The 21,901-nt window shown below is 39.4% G+C and overlaps 1 long non-coding RNA gene across 1 annotated transcript in view; it reads right to left on the reverse strand.

The window, feature by feature from the left end:
- Window positions 1-10,124, reverse strand: part of LOC135298242 (uncharacterized) — a 28,506-nt gene extending 18,382 nt beyond the window's left edge. Inside the window, exon 1 of the long non-coding RNA XR_010360259.1 lies at window positions 10,078-10,124. This is a non-coding gene — a long non-coding RNA (uncharacterized LOC135298242). The remainder of the gene's footprint in view (window positions 1-10,077) is intronic.
- Window positions 10,125-21,901: the final 11,777 nt, after the last annotated feature.

Here is a 21,901-nt window from a genome sequence, read left to right on the forward strand (position 1 = left end):
AAAATTTGCTCACACATCCCCTCATGAACATCTCTATGACAAGAGAGAGAAATGGGTAGATACAGATGTATACTTCTACGATAAAATCCAGTGCTCCCAAATCTGTTTGTCTGTGTGCCAGGACTGGCATTCAGCACAGCCCCAGTGACAGCAGAACAGGGAGGAGATGGTGCCTGTTGGCTGAATAGGCTTTTAGCAGTGTTCATCCACTGCTTATTCATGAGCAGCACAGGAGCCTCAGCCCAGGTCTGGCTGATCAAATGATTAAGTTCACTTTTAGTTTAACCTGTGAGCCAAATTATAGACTGTATTAGCCCAGAGGTGATACAGAAATGTGAAAAAAGAGGAATGTGAACATTATCCTTGAAGTCTTGCAAAAAATGCAATACTTAGAGAAACCAATTTAGAAGAAGAAACTTCTTCAAACAAAGTGAAAAGGATTATAAAAATTCTGCCCTTATACCTGAGAATGAATCTGGCTGTGTAAGACAAGTGATGTATCACAGCAGCAGATGCAGCAGAAAACAAAACCAAGGGTAAAACACAATTGGACAAAACAAGATCTCAAGAACTGTATGTATTAGTTGCTGGTGGATGCTGAATCCTGCCATATCACTGAATGTTTAAGAATAAGTCTGTATACACACTCTGTAATTGAATGTCAAGAAAAATGAAAATATATTGTTTTATTGCTACTGTTCATTGATTTATCGAAGTGATTTATTGTCATTGGACATGAGGACCAACAAATCATTTTGCTGACACCATCAGCTGCCTTAACTAGGTTGTCAGTTCACGACATTAAAGGTAATGGATGGTGATTATTTTACTGTAATGGGTTTAATCAGTGCTTTGAATGACTTAGCAGTTGTGTCATAGTATAGCCAAGTCATCATTCATCAAGGCGGCATTTTGTTTACCAACATCATCTATAATTCATTTGATTGTTGACAATCATCAACAAATACCTCTCAGGCTAAGTTTTATCAGAAATGAAAATCTGCACAGTTGCAGCATACTAACTAGCACCAGTTTACAACCAGAGGAGAAACAGGGGAAGGTGCTTGTTCCTCTCTGAGAAGAGGAGCTGTCAGCCTGAAGAGGCACTGCCAGCCAAGGCTGCGTTCCCCTGGGCTGTGTTTCAGCTCAGCACTAGGATTTACAGCTTTCTGAAGCACACAGTGCTTGTTCTGTTGTATGCGAATGCTCCGAGTTGAATTCTGCATTACACAGAAATTTGGGCTTATTTTAGTAAAAAAGAAGTGCAACCAACCTGCTCTGTATTCCCAACAGAGAGAAAAGTGCAAGCATAACCTGCTTTTCTCTCCCTGAATGGGATTGGATCATATGCTTATTTGTGCTATGATTGAGTTACTCGAGGAGAACTCCAGATTCATAAAAATTCCTGTTAACTTTGTGCAAAAGGGTGCAGTAGTCAAAACATTATCATCTTAAGACAGGCCTTTAGATCATTACTTGTGTTATGTCTTTTATGGATAAGGATCAACATGCAAATTGCTAAAAAAGTCTCATATTGAGCTGACAGGGTAAAAGCTTAATTACCCACAAAGTCAGATTATTAATATAAATTGCTGGAAGTTTTATAGAGCTCCAGTAATTTCCCTACTAGCTTTTAGAGCAACCTTTTCTGTGACATTTGCATCACAGATCTCAACATTTATATTCTATTTATCTACTGGTGCATAGACAGAGAGCTACATTAGATGTAGCAAAAACAAAGTATCAAAGTTCTTCCTTTCAGAGGTGAGAAAGACCCTGGCTGAGTAAAAGACAAGTGGCAGCTGTTCCAGATATCTTACTGGAAAAGGAAATAATTTCAAAGTTATGTGAAAATATTTTACATTTCAAAAACATATTTGATTATTGTGTATAAATATGTAAAAGACCAGCAGAAATAGAGTTTAAAGAAAAGATATTTGAAAAGAATGTTTAAAGTAAAAATAATCCTCTTTTTCTTATTCCATACACAAGGTTGGCCCTGCAGATCTTAAAAACTATGAGAAAGAAATGCATTTTCTGAATAGGTGGATCAGATTTTGAGAGTGCAAGTAGGATAAGGAATAAAAGTTACCTTCAATGCCAACAGCAAATGCAAACCAATGTTCCAGTCCAAAGACTACATTAGAGCTGTGTGATGCACCAAAAAAAAAAAAGCCTAAAACACTACAGAAATTATTAAATTACACCCCGCTTGTCCTTGAGAAAATGTATGACCAGGTGCATAAGCACCCATACCCACTTTGTCATCAAAATTGTGAAGAGATACAGTGAAATGCAGACAGCAACACATAACATTAGGAATAAGTTATCATGCAAATTAATAATATCCTGGCAGTATCCTAGACTAGGATATCCATGGATTAGAGATGGTCTGCAGTGGGGAACTTACTTTTATTGGAGTTAAAAGGAGATTAAATAAGCCATTGGAGATTTCTTCCAACCCTATTATTATCTTTCAGAGGCAGAAGTGAGGCAGAAGTGAAGCTGAAGTGAATAGAAGAACTGATAAAAAATGACAGGTAGCCAACAAATGTCAATACTATAACATGGAAAGATACCAATGCTGGTAGAAATCCAAGACTACAGAAATCATACTCAGTTAGTAAGGATTGTTTAATCATTTTAAAAGCAACTTATATTAGTGTCAAACAGAAAGTACAAGACAAACTCTTATAAACCTTTGAAAAACTCCAAATTTACAGTCCCTAAATACTGTGGGAGAATATTTTCACAGAACATGATCTTGAAAACTGAAGTACTGCATTTATTAGCATCCAGGTAGTGGTATATTATTTCTTTATCAGAAACTCCTAATTTAGTCAGACATTGCATTCTTAAAATTTTGCAATGTTATTACCCAAATACCTTATTGAACTTTGCAAGATTCTTGAACTAGATATCTTCTTGGAAAGGCTTTTTCACAGAGTTGAGTTTGCATGAATAACATGCTGGATGTTCCTTCATGAGCTTAGCAACTCCTGTGTCTTCTAGATCTGAGGCAAATTTAGCTATGTGGATATAATACCTGCATTTAGGACATGAAACTGAAGCTTAAATGCTCTAAGGTCAAGGTTTGCTGACGTGGCGGGCAGCAGGGTGCCTCATCACAAAGATGTCATGACACTCAGCAGAATATTCTATCTAAAAAGCAGTGCTAGATCTTTCAGGAGAGGAAGCAAACCTTAAATACATGCAAAGAGAGTATCTCAGCCAGAGAAGCTCAATATGTGGTCTATCCTTAAATATTTTCTTGATGAAACCTGGTTTGGGAAGGAGTTTTTTTTTTTTGGCTTCTCTTTGGTTTGGGGTTGGTTTTTCATGAACTGGCTGAAAACTCAAATCTGATTGCTGCCAGGAAAACCTTTTTCTGTAGAAACATTCCCTTATTTCCACCACCTGTCATTGACCTTGCATGTTCTGACCAAGAATTGATAAAGTCTCCTCTTCTCAAAACTGAGGAACAAGAGATTGCACATTCAGAGTGTGCACCTACAGCATTCTCCCTTGGTATTTCTGAGGTGGTGAGCCAGCATGCAGAGACTCCTTTTAACGGGGCATTTTCTCTGCAAGGTTTTACTGATGCCCTGTAGCAGCACAGGGCATATTAACAGCAAAAGAAATGAGGCACACTAATAACAAGCACCTTCATGGAGCTTCTTTCATGACACTGATTGCAGAGCACACTCAGATATTTGGTAGAAAACTTGCAGACAAAGTGAACTTTGATTACGGTGTCTGGGTTTGGAGTTAGTGTCCCTCTAAGTTGACATGTTTCTGGCAAGAGGGGTGGCAAGAGGTGCTGTTGTACAAAATACTTGAGTAATGCCTGCACTGCAGGCAAGAGAGAAGGCAGCAGAGCTGCTGAGCTTTAATCTACACATCTCCAGCAGTGCCAGTACTGAAGATCCAGCAGCACTGGCTTCAGCCAGCAATGCACTAGCAATGCACTGAAGCCCACGCTGCTGCGTCTTCATTTATCCTCATGTTTCATCAAGTCTCTAGAGGGTGGTGGGGGGATGTGAAATCCCTCAGCACAGGATTGATTTGAGTGTCTTGCAGAGATAATTCACACGTCAATACTGTTAACCATTTCATTTTTTCTTATGGAGGGAGGGAAGGACGATAACAAATCACTTTGGAACCTAGTTTCGAGCTTCCAGCAAACTCAACAAATCAAGAACTGGAAGCCATGCTCAGCTGAAGAAAATGGTAAAGGGCATGTTAGGGAGTCAAAACTGAAAATCATAGTATGGACAGGCAAAAGAGATGTCAAGGATCAATGTACAAAAAGGAAAGATTTGCTTCCAAAATGATCTATCAATAGAAGCGCGTCTGTCGAAGAGTTTCTAGAAGCAGCAATTAGTCAAAAGGTTTGTGCTTTATTAGAGGATTGAAATCAATGCAGTCAGTGGCTGTTAGGAAATAATTGAGAGATGATATATAGCCTCTCTTCAGGAGAAAAGCCAGAGCAACTGCCTCAAACCAAAATGTAAACAAGCAAGGTTTTAGATCAGAAAAGAGTAAGTTCGTAGTATTTCAGTAAGAGTCCTGAAAGAAATCACACATGGAAGTACTCCTAGCTTAAATACATACAAGCTTCATACATACAGAGTCCTGAGTAATCCCTTAACAGATCAATGGAAAACTAGACCAGCAAATCTCACTTTTTATACCAGAAGAACTAATAAAATTTGCAATAAAGAAATAACCAGCACACAGACAAATAAATGCAACACAGCAAAGCCAGGACATAAAGCCACATCTCACAAGGGTATTCAGGCTCTCTGAAACAGATGATAAATGGGGACAAGGCCATTTTGATTGATCATCTATACTTGGATTTCCAATGAGGTTTTGACAAGTTTTTTCATGAAAGGATTTAAAAAAAATTAAACTGTATGGAACTACAAGGAAGGTCCTTTCCAGGATAAATGACTTATTAAAAGGCAGAATGTAAAGAATGAAAATAAATAGTAATTTTCATAATGTAGGGAAATTAAACTATGAGCCCATATGAATCGCCTCCAATGCATTTAAAGCTCAGGAAAGGAATAAATAGTGAGGTGACAGAATTTCTTTATGATTCAAAATTATTCAGGGCACTAAAAATGAAAACTGATTGCAAGAAGCAGCAGAATGATCTCACAATGCTGAATGATGGGACAATCAATCAATGTCAGATGAAATTTAAAGCATAACATTTGAGGGAAAAATAGTCTAAATATATATATAAATGTGCTCTAAATTAACCCCCAGCCTTCAGGAAAGATCTTGGAGTCATTATTGATAGTTCTCTGAAAATGTTAGTTCATGGATCAGGAGCAGTGAAGAAGGAAAACAGAGCAGCAAGAATCATTAATGAAGGATGAAAAACAAGAGCAAAAACATCGTTACGCCACTTTATAAACCCATGGTGTTCCCACAGCTTGACTTCTGCATGTCTTTCTAGGCACCCCACCTCTAAAAGGATGGAGGAGCAGAGAAAACAAATAAAGACAATCAAACAGTCCCAGAAAAAAAAAAAACAAAACCAAAAGAAACCCCAAAAACAGAATCCATACAAAGAAGGATCACACAGTCTAAGGTTTTTTAAACTTGGAAAGCAACAGCCAAGGAAAAGTAGGAGGAATTTATGTAAAAATAAAGACTATCATTGCAAAGGAGTTTAGAAAACAAGTTATTCATTATGCCCCAGTTTGATTTGATGTTTCTTATTTAAACATTATCAGACAGCAGATTATATCTAGGAAAAGAGAGCAGATTTATCTTTTTGACCACAATCTATAACTAAAATGTCAAAATTAATTGCCAAGGACACTTTGGAAGCAGCATCCAAACAGGTAAGCCATCACCACATAAACAATAGAAAAATTAATGAAAAGAATGACCTGTGATGGCCTGAAAGGTGTGACCAAAAGAGCAGGCTTCATCTGCACCCTGTCATGGCATCAGAAACTCATTTGCTACTTCTGCAGTGAACCCAGATCTCTTAAATCTCACTGAGATCTTCCTTTTCCCAGCGGACAATTTTTGACTTTTCCATTTAAAATATGATTTCAAAATGCAGAAAGCATAGGGGTTGAAATGGTAGATGGAACCCTTAAATGTCGCTAAAATAATGATTCAGGTTTGATGAGAAAAAGATGTCAAAGTGGTGCTTACCCAGAAGATTGTTTTCATGTTGCTGCATTTACCTGAATCTACACTATATCTATCTATAAATGTATAGATATAGATATACATATAAAGAAGCAAGATTTGTTTTTTTTGCATCCTTTTATGACTCCCACATGCAATACTGAAATGCTGATTTTCCCTGTTTAGGAAATATATCTGAAAATTGAACCATAAATTTGACTCTGTTCCTCTGATCAATATAGATCTTGCACTCTACATGGCTGCATTAGTGTGAAGAATACAGCAAAACCTCAAAAATGTCCATTAGAGTGCAACATATCTTGATGCACATAGAGGGGCAGAGACTCGCTAGCCTTCCCAGTCCCTTTGGAAACTGCACTGGACTTCAGAATATTGGTTCAGTGGCCAGCTTGAGAGATGAGAATGATCTTATTTTTACTTCCAAGTGAATTTCATGCTTTCAAATTCATCTAAACAGAATGAGGGCAAATTGTTCTGAAAAGATAAAAAAAAAGGAAAAAAGAGCAAAGAGCACCTGTGAATCAGCTGAAAGAAGCTCCAGCTCCATCCTCCATGGAAATTGCTCTTTTTTCCCTCATTTTCCTGAATTTGGTGGCAGTGACTGCACCAAGTTTGTAAGCAGATCTGCCTGGCTTAATAATAATACACTGGCAAAAAGAAACACATTCTTTCTCTGGTTTTTATTGCCTGCAAAATGCCATAAGAGTTTCAAATTCAAGCAATCAATGTGAAGGAGAATAGACCATAAAAGCAAAGATTATTGCCTCAGAAATAGCTCTACTTTCCCTATCTCTCAATAACGAGGCAAGAACTTTATGGAAGATTTGACAGTGTCTGGTGCATGGTATAAAGGAGAAAGAAACACATACATGATTTGATACCAGGAAAAAAAAAATTGGATTTTACACAGCTTGCAAGAGAGAGCTGGAAAGAGCAGCCTCTTGTCTTTGCAAATAATGCTCTTGAGTTAAAATCTGATCTTAACGCTTCTATTCTGCACTGAGAAAATGAAATGCAACCACTAGAGAAAAGTGCAAAAAGTCAAATGTATTCCTGCAAAAAAGCAGTGTGCAAATTGCATGCAAATGAGTTGTCATTTTCTAAGAGCATATCTCCTCCCATTAGAAAAGGAAAACTTAACTGAAAAGCATGCTGTTCACATGCTGTTTGTGAGCTATTAAGGTAGACTGAAAGTGATGCTCTGCAAACTCTATTTTAATCTGTTTCTTGCTGATGAAATACACTTGAAGACCTACTTTTAAAACATACACAAAGTTAATTTATTCTTCAGTATGAAGCAGAGAGAGATTCTGGGGTGTCTTTGATCATGAAGACATGCCTTGTTATGAAATATATGCCAGGTGCTTAGATTGAACGGGACTGGGTTTTTTTGGTCAAACTTTGTATTGGAATATATTTTCTTTACCTTGAACATTTTAAAACATCAGTTATCAAATTCCTTCAGAAATTATTTCAAATATATTGGTCTTGGTTCAGATAGTTTTCTTTTTACTTTCCCATTATTATGCATATGTCAAAATTACATCAAACTCAGCTGGACTACTGATATGAATTTCTTATCTACTCTGGAAATGCTTAAATAGTAGCTATTTAAAAATCTCAAACATGCAGCACAAATAGAGACAGCTTAACATAAAAAAACCTCTATCTTCATTTCCCCAGACCAAAATGAGTGAATCTTCACTAACAGCTAAAGCTCCAGTGTGCTTAAGGCTATTGAAGCAAAGCTTGAAAGAAAATTGTTACTGTCACCCTGTTCATGGTGTCCATGCTTAGAGTGGTATGCCATGAAAAGGTGCAGAAAATAGCCATATTTTAGAACTTCCACTTTGTTTTTTCAAAAGTGACTTTTTATTTGGGAGAGGGAGGTAATGAACCTCAAGGGAAATTTTAATAATGTGTTTTTGGGTTTTTTTGAAACACAGTGAAAACACTCATTGACATACCAACATTCACCAGAAAGAGAAACACACACTGAAAACAGCTCTGCCTTGCAATGCAAGACCCTTCAGAGGCTCCTCATGCTCCAAACCAATTTTTGAAGAGATTCTGCATTTGAACTCATTTAGATCCTGCAGCACTGATGGGTGTGAGGCTCTAATGGCTGGAAAAATCTGGGACATAAAGCGTATGGGCCATCGTTCACCATCTGCGTTACAGGAGTGGCAGGAGGGGAATATTCTGAAAAGCAATATATCTGTGCGAGTAAACTTGGGCAGTATGGCAAAAAGTCATCTGACAGCCAACCTCACCAGAGATTAATTACAGTCCAAATTAGAAACAAATATGGTAAATGTGCAACTCAAATGGCTAAAAATTTCTTCTCTTTTCAAATATGTTTTTCATGTTATATTTTTGGACACAAATATAATATCAGTCTCAAAATATCCTCGTTCCCTTTTTAATATAACATTTATTCTGTTATGTTGATTTTTGTTCATCTCTGAGCTGGAATTTAACAGTAGATTAGATCACTTTAGAGCTTTTGTTACTATGGTAACACTGCACTGCTGTTATATTTCTTCACCTCCAATCTTGATTTTGAGGTGAGTGGCTATATTTATTCCTGTCCTTTACAGGATCTCAGTATGATGGAAAAGCATTTGCTAGAAGAAAAATGTTAGCATAAGCTCCCACTGTAAGGTGGGCAGTCCACAGTGGCTAATTTGCGTTGAAGGTCAAGTGTGCAGTGGGTTAAATCCATTCACTTAACTTTTAAAGTCTTTCAGTTCTAAATTAATTACAAGTGAGTAAAGTTTGTGCTGGTCACTCTTGTGTTGGCTCTCTGAATAGCTTAGGAACAGTAGGACACTAGAGAGGTATTCTGAGAAGAGACCAACTCCAGTTCTTAAGAGAGAGGAGATATTTATCATCCAGCGCAAAGATGGAGAAAGCCAATCCAGCAGCATCAAACAGATGTTGCTTTAAGCTCCACAAAACCTTCTCCTTCACTGAAGCTGCAGTCCACACTGCAGAAATTTCCTGCAGATTAGGACCACAAGATGTGGAGATTGTCCACAGCCTCAGAAAGCCCAAGTGTCCCCCACGCAGCTCAAACTGCCCATGTGCTTTTGCTCTGTGGAAAATTAATTTCCCACCTGTCTGCACTGCACCTGGCTTTATTGGCCAGTAATAGTGGGTCCCTCCCATGAACACCAAGCATGCACAAAAATACAGACAGTATTGGAAGCTAGGTCCATTAAAAACATCGCCTGACACTTCCCATTGGAGAATTTCCTTTCATGTTGCTTATAATTTTGTTAAACTGATCTGAAGCTTAAAGATAGGATGTTTATCCATTGAATGTTTAGATGTGCCTCATAGGATGGTTTGGAAGGACCCTCAAAGATCATTTAGTTCCAGCCCCCTGCCAGGGGCAGGGACACCTTCCACTAGACCAGGTTGGTCAGAGACTCATCCAGCGTGGCCAGGAGCACTCCCAGGGTGGGAACACAATCTCCTCACTCTTCCTCTACAGAAATAAAGAATTCTCGGGTAAAGTAGCTTACAATACAGAGCAAATAAAATTGCCTTTGGGAGGCAGGGCTTTCTCTCAAAAATTTAAGGCAGTGTAAGGCTGCTTTCTTATTAAGCTATGGCCAATGTTGTTAATAGTCCTTCGAGGCATTTATAGTATGCTTATATTTTCAGGGGAAATTTTAAGAAAAATGTTCAGGCAATTTTTGATGTAGAATTACAGAAAAAATACAGTTTTCCCATATGGCTTTTGTCTTGGACGTGTCTTTCATCATCTTGCAAAACTCAAGCCAAATTCTGTCAACTCAGGAACCTGTAAAATATATAGCTCACACACAGAGGGAAGACTCTTCCACCTTCAAAATAAATCCTCTCTTCCCTGCCATGTTAGAAACTTACCTCTCAACCTCCACTCCCAAGGGAGCAAGCAGCACTGTTCCATCCCGTCCAAGCTCCCAAAAAGCGCATGCAAACCCTTTGTTATAGGCAGCAGGTAGGATTAATTGCCATTTTAATTAGGCAATGCTTTACACCTTACAATACTTATTCTCCCACCAACCACAGGGTGGCGATCGTGATCTGTGCTATCAAATTAATGGCTTTTGGCTCACAAGGTCATTTTGCACAAATAAACATCATGTACATCCTCTCGAAGGATTCTTCTGATTCCTTGTCTTAATGCTGAAAAATTGCGGGATTCATCATATCCCACCTGCGCCTGATTTTTTATGCCATTAATCTAAATCCTCACTCTTAGCTTATTTCATCAGTTGGTCTCATTTCATTTTTCTCCTCATCTGGCAACGAGTCCAATGAAAATTATTGCATGATGTCATGCAGGAATTCATTTCGACCCAGCAATATTTTTAGGGTTTGCAGGCTACCTCTCATAAAGATATCTGATTGAATAGGAACTGGTAAACACTAAACTGCATATCAAGTAGCATAACTCACTCCAGCAGCTCACTAAAGCTTCATTGGGTTTGTCCTTGAGGCAATGAAAGTAACTACTTAATATTTCACCATCTCTTTGATCATTTTTATAACACTTAGTTACCAAAGAACAGTAGCTGAAATGTAGCATCTGCTTGTCAAAAAATGAAGAAGAAAAGCATATTTTTATTTTATTTTTTTACCTTCTCTTTCTAATGAGATTGATTGAGACATAAAGATGACAGGTATTTGCATAGAAGCCAAGAGCAATTCCACAGGAACAAGTGAATCTGCATTAGTAATAGCAGCAAAATAATGAAAATACAGAAATCATTCAGAGCACAATAACAGCCGTGGTTGCATTTAACAATTACAAGAGAGTGAATTGATCGTATCTGGGGAGGAAGACAACACTCTTTGGGGATTAAAGCACACTGGCAATTTCTTGCTAAAGATGACAGCTTGTTTTGCCTGTGACTCGTGTGATTATTTCCCTGTGTGGTTGTAAATCCTCTCAGAGAAGACCAGATTGGCAAAGCTTAAGTCCACTTTGTACAGGACTAAGGAAGTGTGCATAGGAGAAGAGGAGAATCACATTCTGCAATATTCACTCTTCCTGGATGTTCACAGATTTTCCAATTTGGTTTTAAAATAAAAATATATTAGCATCTAGCTAGGCAAACTTAAGTTTACGTATAAAGTAGGCCAGGTTGATCTTGATGGAGTGAGAGAACCTGTCTGGAATAAAGATAATTATGCTCTTCAGGAAAAATAAGAATGGGCAGCATATTTGGGATGCAAATATTTTGACATTTATTCAGTGCTTTACTTGGCATCAGCAGCAGAAACAGCTCCTATCCCTTCCTGTACCACTCGACAGAGACCTCAGGAGAAAAAGCCAAAAATACTGAAAAAACCAATTGCTCAGTGTAGTATTACTGGGCAGAAATCTTTGGACCTAGAATCAGACCATCTTGATTTTCGCAGCCCTGAATCAACACTTGGACTGGTTAATGACATGTATCTCTCTCCAGAGAAGAGCGTGATGTGTGCTGGTAGAGCAAAATTCAGTTTGCTCGGTATATATATATACAATTTTGTCACAAAACTGGACAAAAAAATGATCCATCCTTTCCCAGTCTTTGCTTTGAAGCATCATATTTGCATTTGGGATCAGCACTAGCTGGGGAAGAACTTTTGTGGGCAGCATGTGGCTGGCTTCTATCCCCATATGAATCACTGCAGTACTGGTAGGGATTGTCTCCCAAAATCCCAGGGGCACAAAAGTCATAGCTCCTCTCAGTACACTCAGGGAACAAACTCATCCTTGCATGCTGGGCATCACCAGCACTGACAGTGAGCAAACACAGAGAGAGAGAAGGCTCCTGGCCAAGAGAAGACAAATCCTGTCACTTTGCTGATCTCCAGGACACCTCTGGCTCGCAGGAGGCTCCAATAAGTGCAAGCAGCTACAAGTTGGGAACTTGCTAGATGTGGTGGCTGAATCAGCCAGTGCACAGTCAGGGCTGGAAGATCTTTCCAAACAGGCCAGCACTGGAAGGAGCTGAAGGAACATCAGGAAAAGCTGTGATGGAGATCTGAAAGCCAAGGCACACAAGTATTGTGGTATCCCTTCAAGGGAGGTCAGTGAAGAAGCTGAGAAGCAGAAAAAACAAGAACCAACTCACATCTGTGGCAACTCTTTACTCCTGGTGAAATTCAGCCTGTTCTCACAGAGATTCAGATGCCCTTGAAGGGAAAGAACATCTTGAGGCTGAGGTCTTTAACCATTTAAATAACTCTGTCCTACCCCTATAGGTAGGAAAACTTGGCAGCTTGCTAAGTTGCAACCAAGCTATCAGACATACCTTTCCTGGGTGTCTGCCCCATCAGTTTCAGCTTGATATCAGTAGGCAGAGATAGACACAGAAATCCTCCTGAGGTGGGGAACTTGTCAGCTGAGGGGGGTAATACTGGGTAGCACTGGGAGAGGGAGCTCACACATACAAGGAGAGCTCAGGTTTTCACAGCTCTCCTTCCTCAGGGCCTGGCAAATCCCTTTGTGCAAAGAGACTTGCAGTACTCACTGTGTTGGGGTCACTACCCAGAATAAGCCAGATACAAAATTGTCGCTTTGACTTTGTCCCCTCATTTAGCAAATCTGGCGCAGCAGTGTGAGCATTGTTCTCCTTCTCCCCCTCCCCTCTGGGAGTGTAGCAATAGGTTTGTGCTGCCCTGTCGTGGTGTTTCAAGGAGACCGTCCCATTTTACTGGGAGAGCAGGAGCAGCCATCTGCTCTTGGATGTGAGAGAGCAGATCTGAAGGGTAAAACTCAGCTGTATGCAATTCTCCCTCAGCAGAGAGATGCTTCTGGCTCCACTGCAAAAGGGCAGCTTGTTCTTCCCAACACAAGTGCATCTTTGCCACCTCCATAAAACCCTAATGGCAGCAGAGTGCCTTGTGGAGCTTACCTGGAGCCAGAGAGACCAAGTGAAGAGTACTTGTGGCTCTCCTCAATCCTGCTGTGTCCTCGTAAAAAATGAGAGTGATTTGTTCTCTCCAGGACTTGGCAGTGAGTTATGTGAGACCTATGGGCTGTGCCACATCACCCCCTGCCCCACAGCAAACACATCCCATCCAACACAGGCCACAGCAGAGAGCTGTTCACTTGGCTGCTTGCTGGAAAGTTTTTCTTCCACTAAGGAAAATGTATGAATTTGCCACATAGCAGAGTTGAAGATGACTGTGCTCTCTTTAAAAGGATTTAAATCAACCAGTTCAACATACTAAAAGCACATGCTTTTTCTTGACTAGGTTTTCAGAAGGAGCTAATTAGACCAGACAAGCTGGCAGGAGCCCTGTACTGAAAACTCAAATTAGACCAAGCATTTTATGAGAGATTATCAGCCAGAGCCCATTACCAGGAGAGAAGAGAATCAGATTCCAGTTCTGTTCAAATAGAAGCTTTAAGGCCCACTAAGAGGACAACCATGATATTCTATCTGAGGAGAAATGATAAAATGATAATATTAAGCCTGAAGTCCTGAAATTGTTAATTTTTTACTCTTCCTGGTATTTCAGGTACTTAAAGCAGTACTTTATCATGTATGAGGACAAAATCTGTAATTTTCCTAATTACTTTTGATTTCAGAATAAGTCATTCTTTTCCACTGTAATATTTTTCTAAATTCAAGCACACAGCAACAAATAAAGCATCAGGCATGTGTCTGGTCACAGATGAGGATGTGTCCTTTTGCTGACACATTTTGTCTAGAAAAATTTGGCTGCCTTCACACATTTTTTTGATTGGTTTTATTGCATTTTACTTTAAAAAGAGATGAATTCCTTTGAGGAATTAATAGAGACTTATACATGTCAGAACCTCATCTGCTGGAAAGCAGTGGAAGTCAGGAAGGCTCTAAATTGGCCAAGTAAAACCCAATATACTTGACAGGAGAAATGGTCTAGAAACAATCTAGCATACCTTTCATTTAAACACATGCTTTTTAGTAGATAAGTAAAAATTTTCTTGATCTATATTTGCATTTAGTCCAAAAAGGTTCTATATTTATATATGTATATATATTTATGTATATTTTTGCATTATTAAGGTGAAGAAAATAATTTGCCTTCTAATATTTATTCTCTTCTTCATTCAGTTTCAGTTTTGTACTGCATGTTCCCTTGCTGAGGACATTAAATTTCTATTCATGTTTTGTTCTTCAGTTTTTTGTGTCCTTGCAGCTGATTCAAAACAAGGATGCTGAAGAAAGAATAAGAGGATTTTTTATAGTAGTCTTCAGCTGATAATAATTAAAGTTGCAGCTGATCACATGATTAAAAAAAAATCTTGGCTTTAAAGAGAGTTTGAATGTGAGACATTTGAATTTTAATTGTGAATGTTGTCTGCTGATTTGAGGGTGTTTGTTCTGATACAGTGAAGCCTTCAGGGAAGAATCACCCTCAACGCATCAGACACCCGAATGTGAAGCATTCAGTTTAGAGGCCTTTTTGGATAAGAGCTACTCTTACCAAACTAATGAGAACTGTTTCAGTCCATTCACCCCCTGAGTCTCAGAAGAGAAGAGGTTAAGGGAATTTGATGCTGCTTTGTTTCTGGCAGCACAAGTCCAGGGCTGTGAAGCCCATCTGCAGCAAAGCGCTCTGCCACGGGCCATGCGGTCTCAGTGCTTTTTTTACATGGCTTGAGGTGCTCCACGAGGGTGATAATAAGATGAGCTGCAAGAAGCTGAATGCTTGACCCCACACTTGTGCTGATGTGTTTTACACACCAGAGAGGTGTTAATTATAAGCAGAGAACCAGTAGCCTCTAAGGGCTGAAGTATCAGGTGGAGATGTTCCCCTTCTTGAGACCAGCTTTTGCTCTTTGACAAACATGTGCTGCTGTGCCATAGAAAATAATGAGATATCTTCTTCAAAAGGAATATTTTGGGCCCTATCAACTTATGGATGGGGTTGCCCTGACTTAATGAACCATCCTCTCCTACTGAATCGTGGGTGTGATTCAGTGTCAAAATTTTATGCTCACTTCACATAAATTACCATGCTTTGAGTAAAACTGATTATTATTATAGGCTTCCTCTCCTAATTTTTGATTTCAGGGTAAAACTGCAACTCACCATGGTTTTAAGAGAACTCCCAAGTGCCATAATTTATGGTTAAATTTTTTTTCTCTGCCTCCTATTAGTGCCTCCATGTATAAACACATCCTTCTCTTGCCAGGATCATCACTTTCCTTTTCCCCAGGTCTGAGATTTTACCTTTCTAGTCCCTGGTGACACACTGGAGTTGCCCCACAGAGCTGACCTTGGCACAATACTTCCTTTTGTGTAATTTCAAGGGGCTTTAGGGATGAAAATCTGGACCCCCATTGCCTTTCAGAAAGCTCTGTGTCACTCTGTGTATTACAGAAAAAGAGTTAAAAGAAAAAGTAAATCATAAACGCCCCAAAAATTCCCCTATATGCTGCACTTATCAGCTGTCATCATCCATCACCCATTAGGTATCCTGGCACACACAGACACAAATTCAGCTCACTGCCTCCATTCCAGCCTGCCCCTCCTTGTTAGCCTTCACTCATCACACACCAGGACAGGCTCTTTATACCCTTTTCTTGATTGTTTGTCTGGTGTCTAGAATGGACCAAGCCAGCACATGCAGTCTTCACCCAGAGGAAAAGCTGTCACCAGACAGCTTGGCCCAGAGAGTGATTTAACTACTCATTTGCCTCAACAGCCAAGAGCAAACAGAAAACAAAGAAATACACAGAGCACTAACAGAAACTTTTTCTAAATTATTTTTTTCCACATATCATTACATTCTCCTCCTTAGGCCACGCAACTTGAGATGAACACCTTTTAAAAACAGCGTCTAGGGTGTTAAATCCTCTCCCGGTGAGCCAAGTTTTTCAGGATGTTTTCACCACTCTTCTTAATTTATACCAAGAGGTTCAAAGTATAGCTGAAAGAGAACTGGCTCTATTTCTAAAAGATGCAGGCTTTTGTTGTCATAGCCTGTTCATGTTAGTTTGACATGGGTGAGTTTTTATCTGTCTGAAGTGTGCATAACTGAAAAAAAACCCTAAAATCAAAACTGCACTTACAGCTTAGGTTTCAGTGAAACTGCTCCTACAGAGTTGGTGAATTTTCAGGATTCTTGACAAGTTTGCATAAAATTGATGCTGCTAATGAAACCTAGAGGTCTGCATATAAACTTCAGCAGCATTCCTTCTTTTCCGTCCTCTCTTCTAGGCCAGTTTAATTACTAAAACTGCAAGAACATAATTCAAAAGACATTTACATTGCTGCTTTTATATCATGTAATGCAGCTGTCTCCTGAATTATCCACTTCAGAGAATATTTACAGAATAGAGGGTAAGTACCAGCTTACCAAAAATCTGGTGTTTCTTTTGGCACAGATACTGTGCTGAAATGAGACCTCAGTGACTCTGGAAATTTGAGGTTCAGTAAATTAAGTGAGTTTTGGTAAGTTATGTGCCACAGAAAATGGAGGAAGTGACTGGTCCAGGAATTTACATTTTCTCCTATCTTTTAAGGTATCAACCAATGGAGACCTTCCAATACACACCTTCCTGAAAGCAGGTAGGTGTGATGATTAATAGGGCTACATCTGACCACAGGCACCAGCTGCTAATTTTGCCATGAAGATGTGATTCATGACATTACCTCTCATCTGATCAATCCCTTTACTCCCCTCTCCTTTCCCCTTAGTTCTGGGGAGCTTTTTTGTTTGTTTGGGTTTTTTTTTCTTTTTTTTCCTTTTTTTTTCTTTTTTTTAGCTTTCCTATTAATTTCTCTTCTAATGCTGGTCTAGAAGAAGGAGAGGTGAGCCCAGTTGCAAGCCAGGAGGTGCTGTGTTGTTTACAAAAAGTTACAGGATTAGTACAGACACTGGCTGTGCCTTTACTCCTCCTTCAGATGTCCTGTGTGCTGGTGGGAGTTGACAGGAACTTCTCTGTTTCTGGGTTCCTATTGAAGCATAACTTCCATTGAACCAGTGGGATTTTTATCCAAATAATGAAAATACCATGTCAGGTGCATAGTATTATATTTCACATGTGGGCCTTTCAGAGGTCAGAAGATTTCAGCTAGTGTACCATATTCTTTGCTGGATAGAAGAGCTTGGACTCTGGGGAACGAGAGATTGACATCCAAAAAAAGAAAAAAAAAAAAAAAAACGTGTCTGGGATAAAGAAAGATTGCTTGATAGAGAGCACACCTTTAATTCTAAAAATACCCACTGGGGGCTACCACAATAGTACAGTTGCACGAGTGGTTTGTACAGAGCCAGGCATTTATTTCCCTGCAGATTGCTCATCACAGGGAGTGTGCCATGCTCAGCTCCCTAAAGTTTCCCTTTCATCTTCAGAGCCTCTTCCCAGGGAGACAGTGCTGCACTCACGGGAGGTGTGAGCCGCCAGCCCAGGGAGTTACAGGGCACAGGGAGCCTTCCCATGGATATTCAGTCACAATTATTGTCCTTACAGAAAGGGGCAAGCTCCTGTGCTTTTGTGATTGAAGCTCCTGCTGTGGGTCCGTCCTGCTGTTCGAGGGTCGGGCTGCAGGAACCCAGTGCTGACCCAGCTGATTCCTGTCTGGTAAGAGCTGGAGTGCAGCTGGTGTCTGTCCTCACAGTGGAACAAAGCAAGGAGCCTGGTCACACAGCTACACCATGTATTCTGTATTTAAATACAGCAATCACAGAATTCACAGAATGACCAGGTTGGAAGAGACCTTCAAGATGATCAAGTCCAACCCATGCCCCAAACACCTTAAATAAACCATGGCACCTAGTGCCACATCCAGTCTCTTTAGAGCCTGCCACTGATGAAAAATGATGCACAGCCTACACGGAATGGGATATTTACCACTATTTTCCCTTGTCAGCTTCAGGAACACTAACACTGTCATCTGTTTGGTATGTTTTGGCCTTAAAGAAAAAGGCAGTGAGTTCTGATATAGTCCAGCACAGTGCAGCACAAAGCCAAATCACGCTGCCTGCCAAAGATATGTAGGGGCATTTCACATTTAACCATCCACTCATCAGTCTAAAGGTGCAGGAGCTGGAGATGGCTCAACACTATGAAGCTTCATGGCTCTGTCTTCTGTCAGTATGCCTAGGTCTAGTTAGTGTCCGAAGAAAAGAAAGAGCTCAATAAACTGCCACTTGCTAACGCAAAAAGATGAAGAAGATGAAAAAAGAAACAGATAAGGAGTAAAAAAGTGAAATTGAGTGTAATGACTTCAATACAAACCAAACATTGTCAATACCTCTGCTGAACTGCCAGGACTTTTAGGAGCCATACATCAACAATCCATTAGCAGCAGTAGATTTTGAAAAATCATTACTTGAAGTCCCATGTTACGAGTAGTGACTTTCATCTCTTGTCTCAGTGGGCTAATCCCTCTTGTCATTTTTAATCCTCATTCCTGCGCCTTGTAAGCTTGATCATGTTTTCTGTGTAGTTGGGTTTTCTGTCAAATAAAGATATTCAAAAGGTTCCTGAAGCCTGGTGAGAGCCCTTACCTTTACTCACAGTTTCTTAAGTAACATTTAATTTCTCGAAGGAGAGACTGGAACACATTTCAGAAAATGCTGCATTTTGGCTGCTGCCTGCTGGGCTGTGGATAGGAGAGAGGTATTGCCATTCCAGGTACCTAGAGGGCACTGAGGGGGAAAAACCCCATCATATTTTAGAAAAAAGAATTATTCAGACTTATTAGATGGATTATATGCCTGGCTTGGTTTTCACAGTGCTTTCAGAATTTCTGTTCAAACCTCATTTTATGTTGCTTGCAATTTTCTGGTACTATTGAGCCTCTTCGACCCTCCCCCTACCCCAAATGGATTTAAGCTTTTTATGCATTTTGGGATTAACAGAGAAAACTCTTGTTCACTCCTAGAGAAATTTAATACTTTATCCCACCCCAAGGAAGCAGTTTGGTGAGAAGGGGAATATACAACCTTTGACTTTCTCACAATTCTTATCCTTTGGATTATAGGGCATTTCTTAATTTCTTGATCACAAAATATACAAGACCAACATTAGTTATTAGACATGTTATAGCTTTTAAAACAGAAAGTAGGGTTTAAAATCTTATTTCTGTCATAGAGTTGCTGAAGCAATGGAGAGGACTCGTGAGCTCTTTTCTGCCACCAGACCTGGATGGGAGAGGCAGTGTTTCTGTAGGGTCCATGTGCAACGTGCAACTGATGAAAATGTACCCTTTTAAATTCCCATCTCCTTTTTCCAATTAAATAAATGAACAAAGCATATCAAGGTGGAATTCTCAGACCAGGTACCATAAGAAAAATCTCTGCTATTTGTAACAATTACGCTATGGATATATGTAGCACAAAAAAGTAATTCACTGGGTAGAAAATGCATTGCACTAGTCTGCACTAAGGCACAAAAAATTGACTTAGGAGTGAATGTTTTCTTTATGCTTGTCATTGGAGATACTTAATGTCAAAGAGATGTGTGGAGATAACTTTGTGCGCAGAAGTTACTGCTGAATCTGCAAAGAATTGCAAATATGTCAATGAATTTACATTGTTTGCTTCTAATAATTTGCTGATCTGTTGTCTCAATGTCAGAGCAAATTCCTCTTGAAAGAGGAAATTTACACCAGTTAGTCTCTAACACCCTGTGATAAGTATCACTTTCGCCCCATTTCTGACACCTTGTGGAAAGTTAAAACTATTAATCTCTTAATCAATTATTACTCACCTGAAAATACATCACAGATAGCTCCACTTTCATCTGTCCACACTTTGCATTCACTATTTATACATCTTCACTGTCAGACTCAGTAATTAGTGCATGGATTAATGAACATTAACTGAAGCAAGGGCTAAGAGTCTAAAGTTACTACACTAAATACAAAGACAAGATCCCATTCTATTAAAAAGTTGTTTGCACAGGCATCTTAAACACTTGGTTTTCATTCTCTCCCTCCCACAGTCCCTTGAAAGGTAAAAAGAGATTAATATTTTAATGTTTTTACAACAGGAGAATTTCTCTAGTGATGCCTACTATTTTGTTGTAGATAAAGGATGATTATAACAGACTTAAGCATTGTTGCTTTGTTTTTTTATTTTAATAGAATAGGCATAGTTTCCATAGAGATATACAAGTTTCAAAGTTATGGGGAAGAAATCCCTTCACTTTGAGGAATGAATGTCCATGGGATATCCCATCTTGTGAGCACAAAGCTACAGCAGTGAAAGGCTCTGCACTGTCCTGTCTCTCAGATGTCCACTCCTGTGTGATAGTGATGCTGTGGTTACAAACCTTGATCAGAAGAATACGAGCAAAAAGAGAATTCAGATCACACACATCTCAGTTTGGGCAGAATTGATGCATATAGCTGCTGATTTTCCTTCTTACTGTTACTTGTTTATCTACAGATAAAATTGTAATATCCATCTGATCAAAACAAATCTTACCTTTAAGCACTTATCAGTCCTTAGCTAGAAAATCCAGAAGGGCTGCTACAGGCAAGATTACACTTATCTCCTCATCTGTTTGTTGCCCAGCAAATTACCCCTATTTAGTTTAATTCATAGTCTAGGGGGTGTGTTTTATACTCATCTTTAATTGCTGAAAGGCTGTTGTGCCAACTCTGGAGCTGCAGTTTTGAAAACCATTTGTGAAGACAACAACCACTTCTTGGATTCAGTTATTTTTACCACCACCACTATATTTAATTGCTGAAATGATGAGACAATTTAATTATAACCAATGATACAGGCTGATAAAGCATTTGAAAGGTAGTCCCAGGTTCAGATACATTTTCCTCCTTTGTTTCCAATGCAAAGTACAGCAGTGCAATCCTGAAGTGAACATGGTACAGCTGTGAAGCCTTTTCCTTCGCATGAAAGTTGGTGAGCAGAACCAACTCAGCAACCAAAGGGCATCCCCTAGTAGCCCAGAAATGGGGGTTCATAGTAGACATGCAGGAAAAGAGTTGCTGGTTCAAGTACCTTTTCAGGCATTAACCACCTCCAGTCTGAATTTATCAGCTCATAAAAATGCAAGTTATAGATGCCTCCTTGGTCAGAATGAGCAATTTGTGCCATAGTAGCCACTTTGACTGTGGTATTTCTTTTTGTTAATGTGAGCCCACATTTAAATTATAAAGTTATTTCACAATTCAAAGCTTAGTGCCTAGAGCTACTTTCTGTGCTATAGAAAGCTACACTGTGATTTTCATGAAGAATAATACTTGTATTGTTTACAGAGCAGGGCTGGAGACAGCTCTGCTCACTACCACCTGCAGGCACTGAAAATTAGAACAAGTACATGCTTAATCATTTACCAGGAAAATGGAACAGTTACAACAGCTACAATAACAAAAGAAAAAAAAAGAAAAAAGAAAAAGGCAATATGCTACAAGAGTGTCAAACATCAGCACTTTTTGACCTAGCTCTCAATGAGTAGTTTCTGAAGCAATGCCCTTCACTTGGTAGGAGAGACATTTTTGTTTGCTGGCTACTCAGAGGCAGCTGAGACAATTTAGTGAGAGTCAATCTGAGAGCAAGTAGAAGCTCCCCTTCTAGAAAATAAGTAAAACTGCATTTTGACGAGAGCAGTGTGCTAAATTGCAGCATTATTTGTGTATGGCAGTCCAGGAAGGAAAGGGACTGGTAATTCTTTGGCTTGGAGTCAGTACCAGAAGTTGATTTGGTGAAGCAGTGACAGACCTGAGAGGCCACCAGGTGTATGCCATTGTCACTGGCTGCCTCC

This window comes from Passer domesticus, chromosome 3, assembly GCF_036417665.1.
Source record: "Passer domesticus isolate bPasDom1 chromosome 3, bPasDom1.hap1, whole genome shotgun sequence".
Lineage (NCBI taxonomy): Eukaryota > Metazoa > Chordata > Aves > Passeriformes > Passeridae > Passer > Passer domesticus.